Consider the following 21,460-nt stretch of genomic DNA (forward strand, 5'->3'; position numbering starts at 1 on the left):
GGGGAGGGCAGAATCGAACCCGGCATGCCAGATTAGAAGTCCACACTCCTAACCACTACACCAAACTGGCACCAAACAAGATGACTGGCAGATACAAGTGGAGGAACAGGAAGCAAAAGAAGACAGTTTAAACTGAACACAGAATGATAAAGAATGCCCGTGAAAAAACTGTTAACTATAAGGGGCATGTGAAGCTATCATGCACAGCAGAATCTAGGCACCATTGTCATGCCTGGCTCCAGGTGAGGACCTTTCTCCCTCCAGCATCCCATAATAGCATGATGCAGCCATGCACCTTTTCATTCTACCTGGGCCCATCTCAGTTGGGAATTCCTTCTTGGAAGAAATTATATTTAAATTACAGTGCAATGGAGATAAGGCCAATAAGATTATAAAAGATAAATTGCTAGAAGCATTCTATAGAAGCTTTATCAGAATTTTAGATCAGTTGTAAGTAAAACGGTCATAGAAAATGTTCCATGTGCGAACTGGTTAGGCTAGGCATACTTCTTGCCCGTTTGTTTTATAAGTCAGTTAGTTAGTAACCTTTTACTGGCATAAACGTTTGTATTAATTCTTCTTTAATATTGACTGAGAACAAATCCTTTTTGTCCTTTAGGAAAAATAAGTATGGCAGGAATCTATTTTAAGTACACCTTCTGCCATGCTCTTTCAATGCACAGCGCTCTATTGTACGCCCTTGCAGATTAGATGTGTTGCAAGCTGGTTGTACGTTAAAAATATGTTTTAGATGTTCAAAGGATAAATAAAAGCATGGCCTTTCCAGGTGTTGCCTTTGTCCATCACCTGTAGTTCATTTTTGTGCCTTCTGTGCAGGTACATAAAGGGCTAGCTGCAGAAAGGAGCTTCCAAGCTTTTCCGAAGAAGCTCTACCTCTACTCTAGAGATCGGTTTCCCACCCAAGGGGTCATGCGATGGATGTGGGGTGAGCACCCACACAATGGTTTAACCCCCTGTGAAAAGAGCAAGCTGGCTACTGGGCGATGGTGCTGCCTTTGCTCCCCTTCCATCATGGGTGGTTCTGGCTCTTCTCTGAGCAGCCTGGCAGTCTCAGTCTTTCTCCCAACATGCTGGGCCTCGTCTGAAGAGCGAGCGGGAAGGTACACAAATACCAGCAAAGGTGCAACGATGCTGGGGATGGAGACTGCTACCTGTGCTTAAAGTTGTCTGGCAATTTAAAAGGTTGTAATGTTATGTTTAATTTACTAATAGTTAACACCAGATGTTGTATGTGCTTGTGGTGGTGCACGAGACCAGGGATAGTCAACCTGTGGTCCTCCAGATGTCCACGGACTACAATTCCCATGAGCCCCTGCCAGCATTCGCTGGCAGGGGCTCATGGGAATTGTAGTCCGTGGACATCTGGAGGACCACAGGTTGACTATCCCCTGCACAAGACCATTGTGGCTCTTATTGGGTGACTAAGGGCCAAGCCTGTTTGATTCAGGAACACAACGGGTGCTAGATTAGGGGGGTGGAGTGGAAGAACTCTGCGGGCGGCCTCCCCCTCCCCCCAGGATCTGGAAAGGCTTAAGGCAGCTGTTATGGAACTCACTGGCAGGTGCAGCTCTGACGAGGCAGGGATCTGCAGCCTCCAAGCCTCAGAGGGAAGTGGAAGGAGGAGGGGGTGGACAGGGGTGGGGGACGGAAGGCGATTACGCTGGCAGGTGGACAAGACCGGCAAGCTGGTTGGAGGAGGAGGCACTCAGGGGCAGGACAGCCACCCTAAGTGGGTGTTAAGAGCTGAGTGGCACTTAAGCCATGAGATCAGCTCCTCCTCCAAGGCCTTGCCAGAAACATATTATGTGGAACAGATGACAATTGAGAATGTGGCTCTCGTGAGTCCAGGAGTAAATACCACTCCTCTAAATAAGCAGTCTTGTTCTTGTCCTTGGCTATTGCATAGCTCATTAAATTTTTCCAGACCAGTTTGACTTTGTTCTTATCTAGGTTGCCTGTCCTCCACCTTGAAAATATTTCTCAGTGTGACTGGTAAACTATAGGTTATGGAACGCCTTAGCATTACCCTGGTGAACGGATGACAGTTCCACAGTCTCCACCCCTTCTTTGTAAAGAGCAGCAGAGTCATAAGGACTTCCAGAGAGAAGCCAACTGGTAGTCCCAAGTAGGAGCAATTCTCTCTTCAGTGGCTTTACAGGATAAAACTGAACTTTGTGATGACAACTGGTCTCCCAACAGCAACTCCTGGCACACAATGGATAAGGAATTATTTCAACTATTTCAGAGCACAGCACTCGATATTGCCCCCATCTCCAACATCTCAACAGTGTGGCATCACCCAGCAGATCCAAGGCTGCGGATAAATACAATCACAGCAAGCAACACACCTCTGCCCCATAGTCTAGCACAGGGGTGGCCAAACCGTGGCTCTCCAGATGTCCATGGAGTACAATTCCCATGAGCCCGTGCTAGCAGGGGCTCATGGGAATTGTACTCCATGGACATCTGGAGAGCCACGGTTAGGCCACCCCTGGCTAGCATAAAACTCCACTGGAAAGGATCTAAAATGGATACCTCAAGCTCATGTTTTCACAACAAGAGATTACTCAGGTGATTGCATGTTAGCTGTGTCATGCATGAACTGGACTAAATTCAGTATATAATTAGAAATCCTCTAAAACAAATGCCCTATCATGCAAGTCAATCAAGTTCAAAATTGGTTCAATATGTAGTCGTCATAGTTTAGCATAATTGTGGCCATAACTGCATCAGCACACCCTGACGTTAGTCTTGAAGAGCGTTTAGAGGTAAGAAACTGGGGTTAAGTAATTTGTACTAAGTTCAGAGGACCATTGTCATTTTAGGGATTGCTTTCGTGGGAATTCTTGTACGTGTGTTTAGCCAGGAAAGTAGAATAAATACGGCATATTTCTTTAAACAATGCCAATTTAAATTGGTTTAATATTCCTTTTGCATACAATGCATTTTGGAAATTAGGAAAGGTTTTTCATTCCAGTATTTTTCCCCCTGTTGGAAATCATTTTCTGAAGTAGTAGAACAAGTTGTCATAAAGATGATATACTGTGAAATGCTTGTTCATGTCTACAGCTTTGCATAACAATTGATCATTGTTAAATGGCTTCTGTGTTGAAATATGAATTAATGAAAAGCTTGTTGACATAATTCAGAAGTGTCATTGCCAAATCTTTTGTGTGGTTGTGCCATTAATTGTCATAAAGTGTTCCTTTTTATTCAGTGCTGCTATGTTTTCTTTAGTTGAATTAGTCAAATAAAGCAGGGAATTTCCAGCTTTGGATCTCCACCTCCCAAAAAAATCCATATGACGCCATAACCACTTCAGGTGACAAGTTAAATCTGTTCTTTTCTCTGAAGCTTTTAATAATCTCTTTGGTTTTCAAAGCTGGGCTGGATCCAGAATCCACTAATTCTGCTTTGGTCCCTTCCCCATGATTGTTCCTCACAGTCCCCTGCACCCCCCCAAGATGAGCATTTAATGGAAGGCTCTAATTATCAGGCAATCAGTGCTGGATATCAGATGGTGTTGTGGGAGGGCATCTCCAAATACCTGGGCATACTCCCTCCTGAGGAAAAGAATCTGGCTTCCATGCTTCAGACTGAGGCTATGAGAACCTCCACACAGGCAATCAGTGGTGGTCAGTATGCTGCTGATGTGGCTGCAAGTTCTATGGCCACTGCCATCACCCTAAGGCGTCGCTTCTGTTTAAGAGGCACATCACTCCCTCTGGATGCCAGAAATAAAGTAGTAGAAGAAGAAGAGTTGGTTCTTATATGCTGCTTTTCCCTACCCGAAGGAGGCTCAAAGCGGCTTACAGTCACCTTCCCATTCCTCTCCCCACAACAGACACCCTGTAGAAGACCTCCAAACTAGATTCCCTGTTTGCTGCATCCACAGATGACTTCCTCAAGTCTATGAAACAGAGTCAACAAACTGCCAGATCCCTTAGCTCCTTTCCTCCTCCACCTTCCTTCCAGCCTAGACCGTCCACTTTCCTCCCATGTTTCTGGTCCACTTTCCACCAACAGTTCCAGTTCCGCCTACCCCTCCCACCTCAGCAACATCAACCGTATCCTTCTCGCTCTTTCCCTCAGTACCCTCCGTTTCCAAGGAGACATCAGAACCCTCGCCAGAAAGGGCAACAGCAGCAGTTCCCTCAACGGGAACCCCAACAACGCCATCAAGGCCCCAGACTGGCCACGTCAGGTCTGGTACCCAGCTCTCTTAGAGCTCTTGGCAGGTCAGAAATTCCCCTTTCCCTGCAGCCCGGACCTTCTGTCCTTCCTCTCTCCACCGGTGTTCTACCTGGGAGTCTATATCTTACAGCCTGGAGACTCCGGTTAATATGACTTCCTTCTCCCAGGAGGTGAAGGAGGTGTTGTTACATTCCAGATGTGTCTCTATGAGGCACTCCTATAATTTAAAGTGGTCCAGTTTTGAGGATTGGTGTACAGACAGACAACTGTGCCCCTTTTCCTGTCCACTTCCACGAGTGTTTGAATATCTTCTAGGCCAGTCAAAGGATGGTTTGGCAATTTCATCCATCCGAACACACCTGGCTGCCTTGTCTGCATTTCATGAGGAGATTCAGGGTAGATCCCTGTTCTCTCATAAGCTTTCCCAGCATTTTATTAAGGGATTAACAAACCTGTTTCCCCCTTCTCCTAAAATTACCCCTCATTGGTCCCTTTAATTGGTTCTAGCTGCCTTGATGCACCTTCCCTTTGAGCCTCTGAGGACAGTCCCTTTGGACTTCCTCTCCATGAAGATGGTGTTCTTACTTGCCATTACTTCAGCAAGGTGAGTAAGTGAGGTTGGTGCTCTAAGGGTTGACCCATCCTTTTTGCAGATTTTTCCTACCAGGGTCATCTTACATCCTGACCCGCAATTTCTCCCCAAGGTGGCTTTTAGTTTTCACCTGGCATGACCTATCACCTTGCCCAGCTTCTTTCCTAATCCAGCTTCCAATTCCGAGAGGTCCCTCCATACATTAGATATCAGGAGGACCTACTTAGACAGGACAAAAGGCTTTAGCAAATCAGAAGCTTTATTTGTCTGTTATTGGAGACCCAATAAGTTTAATAAGGCATCTGCCAATACACTGGCTAGGTGGATGGTCTCGGCCATTTAATGTGCCTATTTGGCTGCAAACACTCCTTGCCCTCTTAACGTGCAGGCCCACTCACTGCAGGCCATGGGTTCTTCAGCTACGTTCCACTGGAGAGTTCCTATGGTGGACATCTGTTGAGCAGCTACCTGGGCACGGGAGGAAACATTCGTGAAGCATTATGCCATCGACCTCCAAGACAGGAGAGATTCTGAGTTTGGCAGAGTGGTCTTGCAGTCCTTGTTTTCGTAAGGGCTCATCCCACCATCCCACCATCCTTCAGATAAAGCTCGTGAAGGTCCCAATGTGGGACTGCGCATCAAGACCGAAGACGAAAATGGGGTTGCACTATAACTGTTGTTCATTGAGGTCTTGTGTGCAGACACACATTCCCACCCGCCGTCCCCACTATGAGCCATGGCTTGTGGACTTGGCTGCGAGGTTCTGGCGGGTCGGAACTGAGGTATGAGGGGGTGCTCCGTTCAGGTCACGTGTGCGTTCTGGCGGGAAACTGCACACATGTGCATCGTGTCGGAACGGTAGCACCCCCTACTGTGCTAAAGCTAGAAAAACACTTTATGTGGCAGGCCTGGGCTTGCGCAGTCCCAATGTGTGTCTGCACACAAGACCTCAATGAACAATGGTTACAGGTAAGTGCAACCCCGCTATCCAACCTCCTTCCTCTCCTAGAACCACCTCTGATCCTTCCCTGGACACCAACCTCGGGGATTCCTCTCCGTTCCCCTCTGAGGACTACAGCCGTCATTCTGAGCGGTTGATGAGGATGGTAAAGGCCCTGGAACTGGACATTTCATCTGTACACACTCACTTAGCAGCCCTCTCTGCGTTCCATGAGCAGATTCAAGGGTGTTCCCTTTTTGCTCATAAACTTTCCCAACATTTCTTAAGGAATTAACATGTTTCTCCCTGCTCTGAAGGTTGACCCCCCCCCCCCCAGTGGTCTTTATCACTGGTCCTGTCTGCCTTTATGCTCCCTCCTTTTGAGCCTCTAAACCAGTGGTCCCTAACCTTTTTCAGACCAGGGACCAGGGAGGGGAGAGGGAGGCCCGGGGACCAAGAGGGAGGCGCTGGTGCACTGGCGGGCGCAAATGCGCAGGCATGGCACCTATGCGCCTGCGCATTTGCGCCCACCAGTGACTGTGCCTCCCCCCCCCCCCCCGTAGTGTGGTGCTCGCTGGGCCGGGGAGCGATTGGCCGCTAAAGTCACCAATCGCTCCGGGCGCTGCAAGTGCTGTACCGTGGTGGGAGGGAGGCACCCCCCGCATGTGCAACAGCGCCTCCCCCCTGCTCGCAGTCCAGTACTGAGGGCTCCAGGCCTGGTACCGGTCCAAGGGGAAGACTGCTCTAAACAATCCCTCTGGGCCTGTTTTCTATGAAGACTGCCTTTCTCGTCTCTATTACATCTGCTAGGTGAGTGGTGAAATTATCACTCTTAGAGTGGACCCTTCTTTTCCCTAGTTTTCTTCCATCAAAGGTAATCCTTCATCCTGATTCGCATTTTCTCCCTAAGATGGTCTCCAATTTTCATTTGTCCCAGGCCATTACCTTGCCAATTTCCTTCCCTAATCCGGCCTCAGACTCTGAACAGTCATGGTATTCCCTAGATATGAGAAGGTCATGATTATATGATTTACACAGGACAAAGGAATTTAGGAAATAAGATTCTTTATTTGTCTGCTATTGGGACCCCAATAAGGGAAACAAAGCTTCTCCCAGCGCTATCTCCAGGTGGATGGTATCCACTATCAGGTCAGCATATTTGGCTGTGAAGGTTCCTTGCCCAGTTGGTGTTCAAGCTCTTTCCCTTCAGGTTATGGGTTCATCAGCTGCCTTCCATTGCAAAGCTCCTCTGGGGGACAGCTGTCATGCAGGTTACCTGGGCTAGAGAAGAGACTTTCACGAAGCATTATGCCATCGCCCTCCAAGGTAGGAGAGACTCAGAGTTTGGAAAAGCGGTTCTACAGTCCTTGTTCTCCTAAGGGCTCACCCCGCCATAAAGTCCAGAGCCAGATCTTGTCCCCATAAAGCCACATATTTGAGCCTTTGAGCAAATCCCTGTGACCCACTTTGAAATATACTGTGTGCCCTGCAAACTCTTTCCCATCTCAGTAATGACATACAGCCATGGGTCTGAAAAGAGGAAAGGAAAAATCGCTCTGGTCTCCCTGGGGAATTTATTCAAATACGCGTGGCATTTTGCGACTGTATATTGTCATATTTTATTTATGCTTCGATTCATAGCCTGCTGCTCTCAGCAAGCTGGGTCACACTACCCCCCCCCCCCCAAATATACATTTGTCCCCCTTTATGCCAATAAAGGTATTGTGTGTGTGAAGGAAGCGATACACACCATGGGGGTACATTTGTCCCCATTAAAACACCCATTAAAAGGAAAACCCTATGACGGCGACAATTCAAATCCCATAGAGCTAGCTAAAATCCGGTTGTGATGGGACTCCGAGGGCTGCCCCATTACCCACAGTGATAGTCGGCTAGTGGGGACTTCCAATTCAGATCCTCCTTCTTCCCTGCCAGGGCGGAAGAGCTCCGTCTTACAGGCCCTGAGGAAAGCTCCTGCAGGGCCCTCAGCTCATCTGGGAACTTGTTCCACCAGGTCAAGGCCAGGACCGAAAAGGCCCTGGCCCTAGTTGAGGCAAACTGAGCTTCCCTGGGGCTTGGAATCACCAACAGGTTACTACCCGCAGAGAGCAAAGCCCTGCGGGGGGCATAGGGCAACAGGCGGTTGGCATGCTTGGAGGAAACTTCAGCACTCAACCCTTAAATCAAATTCAGGCCGAAACTGGCAGCCAATGCCGCTGTCTCAGCACTCGCTAAATGTGAGCCCTCCAAGCCGCATTCTGCATCAGTTGCAATTTCCAGGTCAGAGACAAGGGCAGGCCTGTGTAGAGCAAGTCGCAGAAGTCAATTCTGACTGTTGCATGGATCACTGTGGTCAGGTACGCAGGAGGACAGGTAGGGCGCGAGTAGCCTTGCCTGGTGAAGGTGGTCAAACACTTGGCAGGCTACCTTAGTGACCTGTAGCTCCATGGATAGTGAGGCATCCAGGGTCATTCCCAGATTCCTGCCCTGGGGCATGGGGATCAGGCAAATGTGCTTCCTGGCCTGCTCCCTTCCTACCCAACCACATGCCCTCTGTCTTGGAGGGATTATTAATTTTTGTTTTATTTATTTCCCGCCTCCCCCCAGAGGCTCCAGGTGGGTTACAATCATATAAAATCCCCCCCAAAACAATAAAAACTAATGCAGACAAAATGGCCTATCAGACCAAGAAGTTGCGGTGAAAAAACTCATCCTAGATTAATCCCACATCCCATCTAAAAGGAAAGTGAAGGGGTGCTGATGGAGCTCGCTACCGCCATTTTATGAGGGTGGGGCATGAACTCCTTGCTGCCCGGCCTCAACCGTAGACCTGGCGGAAGCGCTTCGTCTTGCAGGCCCTGTGGAATGCTGGAAGTTTCTGCAGAACCTGCAGCTCTTCTGGGAGCTCATTCCACCAGGGTGGGGCCAGGACTGAAAAGGCTCTGGCCCTGGTCAAGGCCAGGCGAACATCCCTGAGGCCGGGGACGACCAAAAGGTTCGTACCCGCAGAGCATAAAGCCCTGCGGGGGCATAGGGCGATAGGCGGTCCCTCATGTGCCCAGACTGCAGATGGCCTTGAAGGTCAAAACCAGAATCTTTAACCTGATCCGGAAAATAACTGGCAACCAATGCAGCTGCCTCAGCACTGGTTGGATATGGGCCCTCCAAGATGTACCTGTGAGGACTCTAGCAACTGCGTTTTGGACCAGTTGTAGTTTCTGGATCAAGCTTAGAGGCAGGCCAGCGTAGAGCAAGTTTCAGGTGATTCTGCTCTAGCCATCCACTACGGCTTCCAAACATATGGTGAATGGATCTGGGGGGATCCAAGCTAGCCATTCATGAAGAGATAGAACTGGGTGTCACCTGCATATTGATGACAACCCAGCCCAAAACTCTGTACCAGCTGGGCCAGAGGGCTTATAAAGATGTTGAACAAAGTGGGGGAGAACACTACCCCCTTAGGAACCCCACATGGGAGTCAGCGAGGGCACAACTCATCCCCCACTGCCACCCTCTGGGTCCAGTTTTGGAAAGTGCAGCCATTGAAGAACTGTACCCCGAATCTTCACCCCTGTGAGGTGGTGTGCCAACCGCTCGCTGACCATGTCAAACGTGGCCGACAAGTCTAACATTATGAAGATGGCATAATCGCCCCGATCCAGCTGGCAACGGAGATCATCCAATAGGGTGACCAGCACTATCTCCACCCCATGGCCAGGATGGAAGCCTGAGTGGTATGAGTCAAGCGCTGAAGTTTCCTCCAAGTATGGCAGGAGCTGGTAGGGACAGTATAATATGTAGTCCACTGTCTCAACCTTTCCCATTTGACAAGGTTGGGAATAAGGAATGTAAAGATATCAGCTTTCCAAAGAAGCTGAGAGCTAAGCATCAAAACAATCCAAAGTGAAGAATCTCTGGCACATAGGAATTGCTAAGTCTGCTGGCAAGAAGTTAAAATCACAGAACCATAGAGTTGGAAGGGGCCATGCAGGCCATCTAGTCCAACCCTCTGCTTTACGCAGGATCAGCCCTAAGCATCCTAAAGCATCCAAGAAAAGTGTGTTTCCAACCTTTGCTTGAAGACTGCCAGTGAGGGGGAGCTCACCACCTCCTTAGGCAGCCTATTCCACTGCTGAACTACTCTGTGAAAAAAAATTTCCTGATAAAAGTTCTTTGTATGCTGCGTTGCTGTACGGTACCGCTGCAAACGGGCCCTATTGGACTGCAGGGCCCGATCCTAGGTCCATTGCACATGTATATATTTTGTTTTCTGGAAGCTTAGATATAACCAGGCTGGGGAGGAAAAACCATGCTCCAGGTGTCAGCCATCTTGAACAATATCCACAAGAATAAGAGGCGTAGGTCCCTGAGGGTTGCAATTTAGTTCTAACCAATAGGCAGTCCTTTGAACCCGCATGCGTGCCTCAAGTGGACCCATCCCCAGCTCCAGCCTGAGGAGAGCATTGGAGATACATTGAGGCCTTCCAAATATTGACTGTGAGAACTTGGATTCTACCAATTCCAGAGGGGGAAGATCTGCAAAGCTGGGAGCCATACATTTATCGGGCAACTGGCATTCCCTGAAAAGCTTTCATGTGCACTGCTTGAGCTCCCCAGCACCCATTAGACTAAAAGACAACACTGAGGTAGTTAAAAGTTTTTCCCTGTTTGACGGCATGACCCTCAACCTGTCATCTCTGTCTTTCTTGTCTTTTGGCGAACATGAGCATGAGTTTTTTGATAATTTATCCCGTGCCTCCTCCTGGTCTGAAGTGCTCTCCTAAGGCCTACTTGTGAGCAAGGCAAGATTAATGCATAATTTCTATATAATAAGGCAGTCCACTTCCACTGCGCCCCTTCTTCCCCTCCCAAACACGAGTGAGTTCCCTCATGGTTCCTGTGCCTGGGAGGGAGTGGAGTCTGCATGCCTAATCCCGTCCTAACTTGCCTAATCCCCCCCTCCTCCTTGAGTTTGCCCGTTAACGTGGGTGGTGATGTCACTTCTGGTGATGTCATTTTTCAGGAGCACGGCAGGGAGGCCAGCTGACATCACTTCTGGGGCTCCTCGAAGCCTGAAATTTTTTTTTCAGGGGCTCCTCCATGATCTGAAGCAGGGGTAGTCAAACTGCAGCCCTCCAGATGTCCATGGACTACAATTCCCATGAACCCCTGCCAGCGTTCGACTACCCCTGATCTAAAGGTTGGAATACGCTTGTATATTTTCTTGGTCCATCCAGACTTTCCAATGTAAATGTCTAGAATAGTCTGTCTCAACTTTTTTACCATTTAGAACCCCCTGAAACATTCTTCAGATTTCGAGAAACTCCAGTACTGGCGCGATTGTACAGAATGTGATTGGGAAGTATAGCTGTGTACGTGCCCACCTGAGGCCCCTCCCCTCCCCATTCCCTCCAGGCCCATCATTAGCCATTTTGGAAGGGGTCAACATAACCCAATACATGTTTAACCAGTTAAAAAAATGAATTCCCACGCATTCAGGAAACCTCTCCAGAGCTGTCAAGAAACCCCAAGGTTTCACAAAACCCTGGTTGAGAAAGCCTGGTCAAGAATAAAGCTGAATGTGCAAGTTTATGCCAGGCTTGCAGATATTTTTCAGGCCTACTCTTTGGACCCTAGCTAAAACCTTTTGCTTCTTGATGCACTTCCTCCTGACAAAAATATCCAACCTATCACTAAAATCTGCCTTCATTCCTCTGGAAGGTAGCTGATATAACTTTTGTCTTTAAAAAACAAGGTTCCAGAGGAGATCCTGGACATTACAGGCTATAGTGAGGTTTAATGTTGATACCGGTTAAGTCGTTTAACGCTCTTTAGCTTGGAGAGATTATGAAAGAGGTGGGACATGATAGAACTTTACAATATTATGCATGGAACAGAGAAGGCAGAGACAGTACTTTCCCACTCTTCTGCAAGGACTCCTGGGCACTCCATGAAATTAATGAGCAGTGGGCTTAGAACAGATCAAAGGAAGTCCTTCTTCACCCAAAGAATACTGAACACGCGGAAGTCACTGTTGCAAGCAGTGGCGGCAGCTTACAAGCATAGACATATGGAGAAGTGGTGGCTCTCAGCTGCAAGGTATAAAGACAGTGGTTCTCCACCTTCCTAATGCCGCGACCTTTTAATACAGTTCCTCATGTTGTGGTGACCCCCAACCATAAAACTACGCAAGTGTTCTTTCACAGAAATTAAACTGAAACTGACCAATGGCGTGAAGATCCATTGTCCAGGATTGTGTATAAATTGGTTTTCTTCCAGGGTTTCTCAGTTCAGTTCTGTCTCTTGTCCCACCACGCCGATCTCACTCTTTTCTGCTGCTCCAGACAGATGAATGCTCCATCTCAATCTTCCCCGCAAGGGTGTTGCGTAGATGGCACCCCCTCCTGGCCAAGCTGCTCGCCCTGCTGCGACCCCTGTAAAAGGGTCGTTCGACCCCCAAAGGGGTCCTGACCCCCAGGCTGAGGACCACAGTATAAAGAGAACACAAAATCTGGGACAGTGATCCTCTGTACTCTTGATGCTGGGGGGCGGGGTTTAACCGTAACACAGATGTTGGATTGGATGGGCTGATCAAACACGGCTTTTGTTTTCTAAGGCGTGCATTGGACTGGGCATAGGCTGCTTTGTGGGACTGACCACTCCTAGGGTTTGTCGAAGCCTGAAGAATGTTTCAGGGGTTTCTCAACAGTAAAGGCTGCTGTGGGACTTTCAAGGCTAAAGTTGTTTTCTAGTGTCTTCCTCTGTGTAGCAGCCCTGGAAGCCTTCTCCCATCTAAATGCTAATCAGAGCCAACCCTGCTTAACTTCTGAGATCTGAGATTGGGTAGCCTAGGTCCTCCAGGCCCTGTGACTATGTTAAAATGTTCTGCAGGGCTTGCAAAGCCAAGCTGTTTTGCCAGGCGTGTGCTTGAGGCCTAAAGATAACATTGAAATGCTGCAGGCCTCCCTGCCTAACTCATCCTCACCAAATTGCTGAAGACACCACCCATAACCTCCTTTTCCATTCTCTGGAAAAGGAGACAGGTTTAGCAGATTGGGATTATCGATTGTTTTGCTTAATTTCATATTATGACCAATTGTATTTTAAATTGATGCAATTTTAATTTTAAATTGGTAACATTATATAATTGTATTGTGTGTTAAATTATGTAAGCCACCCTGAGCCTACAGGGAGAGGAAGCATATAAACATAATAAAGAAAGAAAATTAGTTTCAATTTTACACAACGCTTCCATAATCTTAACACAGCCCGCGGCGCCGCGGACTAAATAAAGCCGTAAGATCTTAGGGGGAGGAGTTAGGGCGGCTCTGTCCGGGATGAGGAAGGGTGCCGACTGGCCCCTTCCTCCGGACAGACCATCGGCCGGGCCAATCGGATTGGCCCGGCCAATTTCCGCCCTGCTGACAAGGGAGCAACTGCGAGTCGCGCAGAGCGCGGCTCGCAGTTGCTCCTTTGCCGGCGGCCTGACGCATCGGGAGGCGCAAAGCGCCTCTCGCCGCGTCAGGCCGCCAGCCAAGGGAGCTCCCCCCGCCAGCAGTTGCGCGCAGCGTGGCTGCCTGGGGGTCCCTTGCCTAATGGCCACCGGAAAGAAGAAACCGCCGAGGAGCCGCTGCTGCCGGGCACAGCACCAGGACACCAGGGAGCCGCCGCACAAACCCACGGCCTCCCTTCTCCACTCCTTTCCCGGGCCGCCACCAAGACAAGGACGCCGAGCCGCCGCCTCCTCTTTCGGGTACGCTACCTTCCCTCACCCTACCCTTTCCTGTCCCTCGCTCTGCCCCTGCCTGCTCACGCCCATTGTATTTCTTATACAATGGTTTTTTTCCCTAGTTTTACATAAAATTGGATCCATTTTTTTTTAATTGCAAAATTGACTAGTGGGCCATTCCCCACCACCACCACAGCTTTTTAAAAAAAGTAGCAGAAGCTGTTGCTCCAGGGTCCTAAATTTAAGGGCTAACTAAGAAGGCCAGAGACGACTATTTTCCCCACAGTGGAGGAAAAGGAGGAGGAATGAATCAAATACCAATCTAGCAAATTGCAAAATTACGGTATCGCCACTAGGTGGTAACATGCAGTAAGAAAAGGATTTTCTAAATCTACATCAAGTCAGCAAGAGCAAAACCAACCATGATCTCCCACTATTTCTTCTGGGTTATAGAAAACATTTGCAGTGTAGATGAATTAATAGCAGGGTTGGATACCCACTGGCCACCAGTGGGGGCTGGGGAGGGTAACCAGATCTGGGTAGGGATGGAGCCTGGAGAGGGGGCTGAGGAGATTTGGGGATAGAGCCTGGGGAGGGACCTCTGTGAGATACACTGCCAGAGAGTCTATCCTCCAAAGTAGCCATTTTTCTCAAGAGGAACTGATCTCTGTAGTCTGGAGAGGAGCTGTCATTCCAGGGGATCCCCAAGGCCCACCTGGAGGCTGCCATCCCTTAAGTCCACCTTGCTGAGCAGCCTTTTCCTCCAGGGGAAGAGATCTCTGCAGTCTGGAGATGAACTGTCATTCCAGCTAAATGCTGGAATCCCTGTTAACTGGTGTCCACAGCTCAGCACTGATTTAATTTAAACATTTAAAATGTCTCTGAAGAGGGAAGGCAAGAAACATTTCCCCATTAGCTGGAGAAATGCCTTCATTCTGTTTTCACCTTTCTTGGCAAGGTTGCCAACCTCCAGGTGGTGCCTGGAATTACAACTGATCTCCAGGTGACAGAGAGCAGTTCACCTGGTGAAAATGGCTATTTTGGAAGGTGTACTTTGTGGCATTATGCCTCAGATCCTGCTCTCCTCGGGTTTCACCCCCAAATTCTCCAGGTGTTGTTCTCAACACTATTTCTTAGACATTTGCATACTACATAAATGTTTTGACAGTTTGCTTAAGCCTCAGAGGCTTCTGATAGATTTACTTGCAATCTATAGATGTACTCAATCCTAAACGTTTGTGATTAAATATCATTGTTTCAGTGTTACATATCTGGAAAGCAAAGTTAAAATCAACATGTAAAAAGGTAAAGGTATCCCCTGTGCAAGCACCGGGTCATGTCTGACCCTTGGGGTCAAGTGTTTTCTTGGCAGACTCAATACAGGGTGGTTTGCCATTCCCTTCCCCAGTCATTACCGTTTACCCCGCAGCAAGCTGGGTACTCGTTTTATCGACCTCGGAAGGATGGAAGGCTGAGTCAACCTTGAGCCGGCTGCTGGGATCAAACTCCCAGCCTCATGGGCAGAGCTTCAGACAGCATGTCTGCTGCCTTATCACTCTGCTCCACAAGATGCTCTTTAGAATCAACATGTACAGGGATTTAAAACATTTTTTGTTCTAACATTTAATATTTTGCTAATGACAACAGTGAGAAAACAATTTATGTTATTTCATGTGGTTCCAAAAATCAGTAAAAAAAATCTCAAATTAAAATAAAACTGAGCACCTGGAAGTTCACATGCAAGATAGCGTGTGATACTGGAAATAAATGCTAATGTAATATCCTACCTATCGATGTATCTGAAGGGACTGCTTGTCTCCTTATGCTCCCCATGGAGCTCTTTGCTCTGTGGCCATTTTGTGGCTAATCTGTTGGAGGTTCCTGGCCCTAAGGATGTATACCTGGCCTTGACCTTTTAGGTCCTGGCCCTGACTTGGTGGAATGAGGTCCCAGGAGAGCTGAGGTCCCTGATATCAGAGTTCCGCAGGGCCTGTAAAACATAGCTCTTCCGCCAGGTCTTGGGATGAGGCCAAAGCCAAGATCAACGTGGCCCCTCCTTAGGCTGGGCATTTACATCTTTGTACCCCACCCCCAGGTTAGTCTGCTCAGAAGTTAGGGGGTATTTCAACCGCCAATCTTGGAGGGTTTGTGGAGATTTTAAAGGTAAAGGTATCCCCTCTGCAAGCACCGGGTCATGTCTGACCCTTGGGGTTGACGCCCTCTAGCGTTTTCATGGCAGACTCAATACGGGGTGGTTTGCCAGTGCCTTCCCCAGTCATGACCGTTTACCCCCCAGCAAGCAAGCTGGATACTCATTTTACCAACCCCGGAAGGATGGAAGGCTGAGTCAACCTTGAGCCGGCTGCTGGGATTGAACTCCCAGACTCATGGGCAGAGCTTCAGACTGCATGTCTGCTGCCTTACCACTCTGCGCCACAAGAGGCTCTAGTAAATGTTTACATATTCAGATTTAACTAGGCAAGCCTTATTAGTTTGGCTTCCAGTTTGGAAATCTCATGGTACGTGCACATCAGACAGAAAGCCAGTAGCACATTCAGATTTATGAGATGAGGCATGCTAAGGTCCATCAGGAAATTAAAGCTATTTATATAAACTAGGGAGTCATATTGGAATGACAAACTTTAATAAACTCAGAGACATGATGAGTGTCATACCATGGATGAGAATGCTGGAAGGGAAGGGAGCATGTGAAGGGTGGGCGCTACTCAAACAAGAGTTATTGCATGCTCAACCAATGACTATCCCAGAAAGACGAAAACACTGCAGGAGCTCTAAGAAGCCTATTTGGATGAACAGAGAACTTCAAGAGGAACTAAGAAAGAAAAGGAAAATGTTCAGGAAATGGAGGGAAGGACAGAGCTCTAAAGAAGAGTACCTACAGGTTACTAGGCACTGTAGATCAATCATCAGAAAGGCCAAAGCTGAGAGTGAGCTAAGATTGGCCAGGGAAGCCCATTGTAACAAGAAAAGATTTTTCAGTTATGTGAGGAGCAAACGTAAAGTAAAGGAGGCAATAGGCCCACTGTTGGGTGCGGATGGACAAACTCTAACGAAAGATGCAGAGAAAGCAGAAAGGCTTAGTGCCTATTTTACATCTGTTTTTTCCCACAGGTCGAAGTGTTTAGGCACATCTAGAGATGGCCGTAGCCAAAGGATAGTGTCTGGGTGGCAGGTTAACATGGATAGAGAGGTTGTCGAGAGGCATTTAGCTGCACTGGATGAGTTCAAATCCCCTGGTCCGGATGAAATGCACCCGAGAGTACTCAAAGAACTTTCCAGAGAACTTGCACAACCCTTGTCCATCATCTTTGGAACCTCTTTAAGGACTGGAGATGTCCCGGAGGACTGGAAGAGAGCTAATGTTATTCCGATCTTCAAAAAAGGGAGGAAGGATGACCCGGGAAACTACAGACCAGTGAGCCTGACCTCTGTTGTGGGGAAAATAATGGAGCAGATATTAAAGGGAGCAATCTGCAAACATCTGGAGCAGTGGTCCCCAACCTTTATTAGGCTGGGGACCGGCAGGGCATCGGGGCGCGCCCGCGGGGACCGCGCCCGCACGGGCCACGCCCATGCTTCTGGCCGCGCCCGCGGGCCACGCCCACGCAACGAGCCGCGCCTGGCCGCGCCCGCGGGCCATGCCCGCGCGCCACGCCCGCTGATCGGGCCGCGCCCGCGAGCCACGCCCGCGTATCGGGCCACACCCGCGGGCTGTGCGGGCGCGGCCTGCACGGGCGCAGCCCGGCCCCGATTCCTTTTCCCCGCCCTCCCGCAGTAAGTAGCTTCCCGGGCCCCAAGCTTGCGGCCTGGGAAGTTTTTTACTGCGGGGGGGGGCGGGGAGAGGGAGCTGCGGCCCGGCGCCATGGCCTTTGCGGCCCGGCACCGGGCCGCGGCCCGCAGGTTGGGGACCACTGATCTGGAGGACAATTTGGTGATCCAAAGAAGTCGGCATGGATTTGTCTCCAACAGGTCCTGCCAGACCAACCTGGTTTCCTTTTTTGACCAAGTAACAGGTTTGCTGGACCGGGGGAATTCGGTTGATGTCATTTACTTGGATTTTAGTAAAGCTTTTGACAAGGTTCCCCATGATGTTCTGATGGATAAGTTGAAGGACTGCAATCTGGATTTTCAGATAGTTAGGTGGATAGGGAATTGGTTAGAGAACCGCACTCAAAGAGTTGTTGTCAATGGTGTTTCATCAGACTGGAGAGAGGTGAGTAGCGGGGTACCTCAGGGTTCGGTGCTCGGCCCGGTACTTTTTAACATATTTATTAATGATCTAGACTAGATGAGGAGGTGGAGGGACTACTCATCAAGTTTGCAGATGACACCAAATTGGGAGGACTGGCAAATACTCCGGAAGATAGAGACAGAGTTCAACGAGATCTGAACAAAATGGAAAAATGGGCAAATGAGAACAAGATGCAATTTAATAAAGATAAGTGTAAAGTTCTGCATCTGGGTCAGAAAAATGAAAAGCATGCCTACTGGATGGGGGATACGCTTCTAGGTAGCACTGTGTGTGAACGAGACCTTGGGGTACTTGTGGATTGTAAACTAAACATGAGCAGGCAGTGTGATGCAGTGGTAAAAAAGGCAAAGGCCATTTGGGGCTGTATCAACAGGGGCATCACATCAAAATCACAAGATGTCATAGTCCCATTGTATACGGCACTGGTCAGACCACACCTGGAGTACTGTGTGCAGTTCTGGAGACCTCACTTCAAGAAGGACGTAGATAAAATTGAAAGGGTACAGAGGAGAGCGACGAAGATGATCTGGGGCCAAGGGACCAAGCCCTATGAAGATAGGTTGAGGGACTTGGGAATGTTCAGCCTAGAGAAAAGGAGGTTGAGAGGGGACATGATAGGCCTCTTTAAGTATTTGAAAGGTTGTCACTTGGAGGAGGGCAGGATGCTGTTTCTGCTGGCTGAAGAGGAGAGGACGCGCAGTAAGGGATTTAAACTACAAGTACAACGATATAGGCTAGATATCAGGAAAAAAAATTCACAGTCAGAGTAGTTCAGCAGTGGAATAGGCTGCCTAAGGAGGTGGTGAGCTCCCCCTCACTGGCAGTCTTCAAGCAAAGGTTGGATACATACTTTTCTTGGATGCTTTAGGATGCTTTGGGCTGATCCTGCGTTGAGCAGGGGGTTGGACTAGATGGCCTGTATGGCCCCTTCCATATCTATGATTCTATGATTCTAAGAACTGAACATAGCAAATAGGAAGCATCAACATATTTCATGGTACATTTGGGGAGGATTCTCAAATGGTGAGGGAAAATAGCTTTTTGATTCCCTCACCCTGGCACCCACCAGAGAAAGAAGTTTAAAAAAAGCAGCTCTGGGCTATTTTCTATATGGGTGTTATAAAATTCTCCAAACTAAAGCCTTCGGGGAGGGCGGTATATAAATCTAAATAAATAAAATAAAATAATATAATAAAATAAAATCACAGGACAGTAGAACTAAGCAGAATTGGGGATTAAGTCACTTCATGGGGCAAATGAAGGGCATAAGAAAGGAAAAGGTTTCTGAACTGCATGGGCTTGGTTTTAAACACACAAGTTTTCTTAAAAACTCAGCTAGTTAGCATGGTTTTCTGCTACAACTGAAACTTAAGCTGGTATGGGAAGAACAGTACTCTTCAGCGGTAGTATTTTCTCTGTTACACTTGCTGATGTATACCCAATGCGTACCAATTACAAATAGAAATATCCCCCAAATGATTACCAGTTTTCTAATGCATAATCTCGAATTCCTAACATTTGCGGGGGAGGGGGGGGGCTGTGAAGTGTGTTCTGTCTGCACTATGGAGGTGCTACAGAGATCCTGTGTGTGTGTGTGACCTGAACCTTAGTAGTCACGTACAATAATTCTGTTCCAGACTGGCAAAAGATGTTCCTGACCTTGAGAAATGCAACACAGGAGGGAATAGTATTTCCTCTTCCTTCCCTATGCTATCTGCAAGGCCTTGCCCTCATGGTGGATAGTGGGTGAGGTTAGTTTTTGCAGTTTCCACTGCTTCTGGACATCTTGTATATTGTTTAGATATTTTATGGGGCTGTTAGTGTTTTAGGGTAATTTTATTTGGGTTTTTTATGTATGTTGTAAACTGCCACAAGCCTTTTGGGGAGTGGCGGGATTGAAATCCAATTAATACTACTAATAATAATTTTGCTCTTTGGGGAGAATAGTGGAAGAGGCAGTCTCGTAGACACAAGGGTCCCTGCCTATTTAGGACTTTGAATATTAAAACCAAAATCTTGAGTCTGATTCAGTCTCCAGTCTGGAGCCAGTGCAGCTGGGAGAGCACTGAAGTAATATGTGCACTGCGCTGAGTTTCACCAAGTATTTTTTGCTTGCTTCTTGCTGTACACACAAGCATATGTAAGTAGAATCCTGAAACAGCAGGCTGCATCTTTTCAGAGGGCATGGGCCAGATCCAACTTTTGAAAGACTCCCATGTGATATCGTACAGCAGTACTGAGAGGACTCCTTGGGTGCTAACTTCTGTCTGGTTTGCTGCCTTCTTCCTTCCCCACCAACTCAGATCGCTGCAAAGGCTGTACAAGGAGTTCACCCTGCTATAGAAATGTGCTCACCAGCCCATGTTGCCCCCCCCCCCCAGCTTTGCAAAATGACACCTGGGCATTTCTGAACATCTGTAAAAATAGCGTTATGCCAGCTGAGTGGCGTAACGCTAAATATAATTGGGCCTCTGGCCCCTCCTTACCTTTTTCCTGTCTTGCTGTTCTCTGCCGCCTTTTTGCACTTCTTACCCTCCAGATTGCCTGCTTGAAATGACGGAAGAGAGCAAAGTGGTTTACATGTGAATCTCTTCTGCCTGTCAATCAAGCCAGGCAGCCAATCCCCTTTCTTCATTCTTTAAAGGTCCCATGATGCCCCCCCCCCATTTTTTTTTTACATAATGCACACTTTGCTGAAACATCTAATCATAGATGCATGGTGCTTTTTGAACGCTACCCCATATTGAATCACAAGTCTTGTTAATTTTAAAAATCAATCTCATTCCCAATTTTGGGAGGGGGGAGTTTAGAGAGACACGCTTTGTGCTATAATGTTTGGGAAAAATTCTTTCTGGCATCACCTACATGCTTGCCTGCCTATTCGTTGATACAGGCTTTCAGAGTTTTTAAAAAAGATGTTCCCGTCCCCAGGAGATGGGGGGGGGGGGCGGGCGGGACGAGGCAGGTGCCTTTCACACATTTTAGCCTCCATAACTTCCCTCCGCTGGTTGCCTGCTTGTTACTCTCCATTAGCTAGCGCTACATAGGTTGGTGAATCCACTTTTTGGGATTCACCAACTAGCACTTTAAAATGGAGGATGTAGCCGGCCCTTTACTGCCCAGATGCTGTATGTTGGTAATGTCATATGAAGGGACTGGGATATAAGACAGCGAAAGGTAAGCATTTAACTATTTTAAAGGGTGCGGAAATTCCCCTAGTATTCCTACTTGAGGCAAAGAATTGCAGTGCGAATGTGTGTACCAAGCCGTACTCTTTGTTGCCTAATGAAGATTTACAGGTGGGACAATCTCACAGTGTTTCTCGTAGGTCACATAGGTGTACATGAACTCTTCATTTACGAGCTAGCCTTGAGCGGGTCCCTGGAGAGGCAGTACAGGCCTTCCTGAAAACAAGCTGTTCTTTGGAGATGTGGAATTGATATTTGAAGAACCACCAGAGGATCAATAAAATGTGACCCTGCGGTCTGAGCAGGTAATGGCTGACATGTGGACAGCAGACTATCATACTCCTGAAATGGGCAGGTGAGGAGGAATAATTTCCGTAGGCCAGATACATGCCCTTCCTCCGGCAAGGAGCCCCCCTCAGTAAGGCTGCCAGCTGTGGCTAAATACCTGGGAATCTTAGGGGCAGAGGCTGAGATAGGTGGAGTTTGCAGAGGGGCTTCAATGGGAGTATCATCCTTCATAATT

At 48.1% G+C, this 21,460-nt stretch overlaps 1 protein-coding gene and 1 long non-coding RNA gene across 5 annotated transcripts in view; one reads left to right on the forward strand and one right to left on the reverse strand.

Annotated features, from left to right (window-relative positions):
- Nucleotides 1–4,122: 4,122 nt before the first annotated feature.
- The window catches only part of BCL2 (BCL2 apoptosis regulator), a 185,729-nt gene continuing 168,391 nt past the window's right edge, over nucleotides 4,123–21,460 (forward strand). The window contains exon 1 of the mRNA XM_077353416.1: nucleotides 4,123–4,259. The gene's annotated coding sequence lies outside the window, so the exon portion shown is untranslated. The remainder of the gene's footprint in view (nucleotides 4,260–21,460) is intronic.
- LOC143845215 (uncharacterized) overlaps nucleotides 6,576–21,460 on the reverse strand; it is a 32,487-nt gene continuing 17,602 nt past the window's right edge. For 2 of the 4 annotated variants that reach the window (XR_013234319.1, XR_013234321.1), the window contains exons 2-3: nucleotides 20,236–20,296; nucleotides 6,576–7,023 (exon numbers count right to left, since the gene is read on the reverse strand). This is a non-coding gene — a long non-coding RNA (uncharacterized LOC143845215). Of the gene's footprint in view, nucleotides 7,029–20,235; nucleotides 20,297–21,460 lie in introns of all 4 variants that reach the window. The other 2 variants (XR_013234322.1, XR_013234320.1) reach the window with 2 other exon arrangements.

Source organism: Paroedura picta, chromosome 9 (genome assembly GCF_049243985.1).
Source record: "Paroedura picta isolate Pp20150507F chromosome 9, Ppicta_v3.0, whole genome shotgun sequence".
Lineage (NCBI taxonomy): Eukaryota > Metazoa > Chordata > Lepidosauria > Squamata > Gekkonidae > Paroedura > Paroedura picta.